This window comes from Petaurus breviceps, unplaced genomic scaffold, assembly GCF_028583685.1.
Source record: "Petaurus breviceps papuanus isolate PSGF00001 unplaced genomic scaffold, PetGlider_PUasm1.0 90700, whole genome shotgun sequence".
In the NCBI taxonomy this organism is placed as follows: Eukaryota; Metazoa; Chordata; class Mammalia; order Diprotodontia; family Petauridae; genus Petaurus; species Petaurus breviceps.
In genome coordinates, this window is record NW_027187315.1 from 10,028,304 (window position 1) to 10,032,614 (window position 4,311).

The following is a 4,311-nucleotide window of genomic DNA, read 5'->3' on the forward strand; positions in this document are numbered from 1 at the left end:
TCATTCCAGTGTTTGATATCTTTGGATAGAGTCTTTATGAAGTACTTAGAACAAATACTTGCATTTATGTGGTATTGGAGGAGGTGCAATACTTTTGTTTTACTAAAAAGAATTTGACAACATAAAAAATCTCCTAAAATCATAAACTCACAATAACACTCACCCTGAGCAATCTTCATGATTAGTAAATCCTCACACACTGAAATTCCACCTTTGAATAATGTCTTTGAACACATTAATATAACATAAAATTGTTATGAATGATCTAATAAACTTATGGCAGCATAATGTAGAAGAATATGACCCAGATTGGGAGTCGAGAAGCCTGGGATCTAATCTTGTCTCTGCCAATAACTAACCATTAATTTTACTTGGGGAAAAAAATTCATTCCTCTGCTCCTCAGTTTCCTTATCTGTAAATGAAGGAAATGGATTAGATTATAACAACAGTAGCTAGCACTAATTTGTAACTATGCCCAAGAGGCTATAAAACTGTGTATACTCTTTGACACAATAATACCATTACTAGGTCTGTATCCCAAAGAGGTTTTCAAAAGAGGGAGGGAGGAGAGGACATATATGTAAAAAAATATCAATAGAAGCTTAATTTTGGAAATCCATCAACTAGTGCATCAACTAGTCCTAGTCCATCAACTAGGGAATGGTAGAACAAGTTGTATATAATTGTGATGGAATACTATCGTGCTATAAAAATGATAAGCAGTATGCTGTAGTGCCAATGCAATATTCACAGTGCCAATGGCCACTGTAAATATGCCGGCATAGTGGTCAATCACAAAATGTAACAGACTCTCCATATATAAGACAGAAGCAAAACATTTATTCAAACACCAGAAAACCGAATCCCAAAACCAGTAAACTAATTCCATCATAGTAGCAAAGAAGTCATAACAGCATAAAGAACCACAGCATCATTTAGCCTTCCCACAAATCAACTTTTACTCACAAGCCTAACTATGTCTCTTGTGTCTGTCCTCTCTTCCCTCCAGTCTCTAACTGTTCTGACTCCCAGCTTCCTGTGGGCTCTGCTCCACCCTTCAGCAAACTCCTCCCACAATGTGATTACATTCAGCTTATTGGGGGGCAGGGAATATCTTCAAAGCAGGGAAGGCCTTCAAATTCCCTTAGGCTTATTAAGGGGCAGGGGAGATCTTCAAATTACCATTAACATTACAGATGCTGTCAGAAAAACCTGGAAACATTTACAAGAACTGATGAGAAATGAAGTGAGCAGAACTAAGAGCACATTATATACAGTAACAGCAATATTGTACGATGATCAAATGTGAATGACCTAGCTATTCTCAGCAATATATACAAACATACTTTTATGCATACAATACAAAAATGCTATCTACTTACAGAGAGAGAACTGTTGGAGTCTAAATGCAGATCAATATATACTTTTAAAAATTTTTCTTTATTTTTCTTGTTTTCATCTGTGGTTTTTGCAACATGGTTAATGTGGAAATATGTTTTGTATGACTGCACATGTATAACACATATAAAATGCTTACTTTCTCAAGGATAGGAAAGGGTTGGGAGGGAGAGAATTTGGAACTCAAAATTTTTTAAGACAAATGGCAAAATTTTTTTTACATGTAATTGAAAATTATTTTTAAAAGAAAATTAATTTTTAAAACCAATACCAAACATTTACGGAGTGCTTTAAAGTTTGCAAAGTGCTTCATATAAGTTATTTCATTTGATCCATACAACAGTACTGGGAGGCACTATTATTATCCCCATTTTACAGATGAAGAAATAGAAGCAGACAGTGATTAGGTTACTTGTGCAGAGTCATACAGCTAGAAAGTATCTGAGGCTGAATTTGAACTCAGGTCTTCCTGACTCCAAGCACAATACACTATACACTGTACCAAATAGCTACTTCTAGATTCTAAAGTCATTTGTGAAAATTCTAGTATTCTATAATTCTATGTGATTTTACCTCCATTAAGTCTTTGTTTTGCATTTGCTAACTGTAACTATGAGTCACCCTGTGATTTTCTATTTTTTAATGATAAAAGTGTCAAAAAGTCATGAAAATAACATCTTTTAACACATGGAAAATTAATGTAATGTGAACTATTAGTCATCATTTCAACTCAACTTTAAAGAATGTGTACAGAAATTTGTATTATTATAACATAAATACAGGTTTTCATGATAATTTATGGTTGCACTGTGATACTCTGGAAGGACATACGCCACTCTTGGTCTCCACTGTCCTAGAGTTCCAAAAAACCTTAGGAACTCGGACTCAAATTCCCATTCAAGAGAAGAGTTACATGGGGATGCCCATGCCAATGCCAATCCTGTTATACTCAGCCAACCTAGTTCTCACAGATATACCAAAGAACACAGAACTATATAACTATCCTCATACCATACCTAAAAGTTAGATATTCGTTGCTTTCCTAAATATCTTCAGAAAAAAAAATCATAGAATCTCATCATTGGATTGTCCAGAGAAAATCAAGTATAACCCATCCCTGAAATGGACTTTCCTCTATGAGATACAGGATGTGTTCCTCTAGCCTTAGCTAAAAACCTCCTCATGGGGTAGCCCACTACCACAAAAGGCATCATCTTCTAAATTTGTTAGCTCTAATGAAGTTCTACATTCCATATCCTTAACGGGGCAGAAGTTTTCCTTCAAAGAAAATCTAAATTCAACACTTTTTAACCTGTACCCATTGCTCCTAGTTTATGCTCGGGGCAAAGGACCAATCTGATCCCTCTTCCCCTTGACAGCCCTTAGTATTCTTAGAGATAGCTAAAATGTTGCCTCCCTCTTAAATTTTCCCTTCATCAAGCAAAATATCTCTAATTCCTTTAACCAATTCTTGTGTGGAACAATTTTAAGTCTTTTCACCTTTCTTGTCACCCTTCACTCTATCCTCCAGGTTAGCACTGTCCTTCCCAAAAGGTATTGCCTAGAACTGAACACAAGACTCCAGACGTGGTCTGACCAGGAAAGACTACTGCAAGACTACTACCTTCCTAAGACTGGACATTATGCCTTTTTAAATTTAGCCTAAGATTGCATTAGGCTTTTTTTTTTTTTTTTGGCTAACATCATACTATCAACTTGCATTAGTTTAATGGTACTAAAGACTCCAGATTTTTTTTTCCAGGTGAACTATCTATCCATTCCTTCTCTTCTTCTACATGTGAAATTGATTTTTTGGTCCACATTGTAAGCATTTACACTCTTCTTTATTAAATTCCAACTTAGTCAATTCACCCCAGCATCGTAGCTTGTCAAGATCTTTTTGTATCTTCATCATGGCACACAACGAGCTTTAAGTCATTTGAAAATTTGATCAGCATGTTACCTACACCTTTATCCAAGTGCAGCAGGGCATACTACTACTAACTAACTTTTATATAGCACTTTACTATGTGCCAAGTGCCATACAATTTATTATATCATTTGGTCTCAATAACTCTGGGAGGCAGGTGCTGTTATTAATCCCATTTTACGGATAAGGAAACTGAGGCAAATAGGGGTTAAGTGAATGGCCTAGGCTCACACAGCTACTACTTGTCTGAGACTGGATTTGAACTCAGGTCTTCCTGATTCCATACCCATTGCTCTATTCATTATGCCTTACTTCCTCCCGACTGGCTTAAATGCTAATTCAAAGTGCTTGGGCACTTTGGAAATGATGACACCCAAGCTCACTTCCAGATGGACAAATGAAGGATTCACATTCTTCGGTGATGATGAAGTAATCTCTTTACTGGCCACTGAGCAGGAAGAATCAATGACTCAGTTTACCTTTAAAAGAGAATAACCCACCCTTGGCCACTCTTTTTTCTTTCCAGCTTTAGATCATGTCAGTGCTATTTGAACCTCTTCTAAAGAAGGTCAAGAGAAGTCTAAATGATGATGATCCCATGTCAGCTAAAGCAGAGTGTTTAACTTAATTAATCTGGAACTTTCACTTTTTCTTCTGATTTGTGTGTCTTTGCCGGACCATAGGTGACTTACCAGCTAACTTGAGATGGATGCATCAAGTTCTGGAGACAACCTTGTTAGTTTTAGAGAGTCAAGATCCTCAGTCCCTTGGTCACAGCTGATTGGCAGCAAGAGACATTTCTCATTAGAAAGGATATGACCAGCAGGAGGGGGTCTCAGCCCCTGACCTGGCTTTCTAAGAGAAAGCGACTTGGGCATAGAAGGAAGAAATGGGGGAAAAGAAAGGAGTAAGCATTTGTATAGAGCCTGCTGTGTTCCAGAAACTGTGCTAAATATTTGATGACTATTATCTCATTTGATCC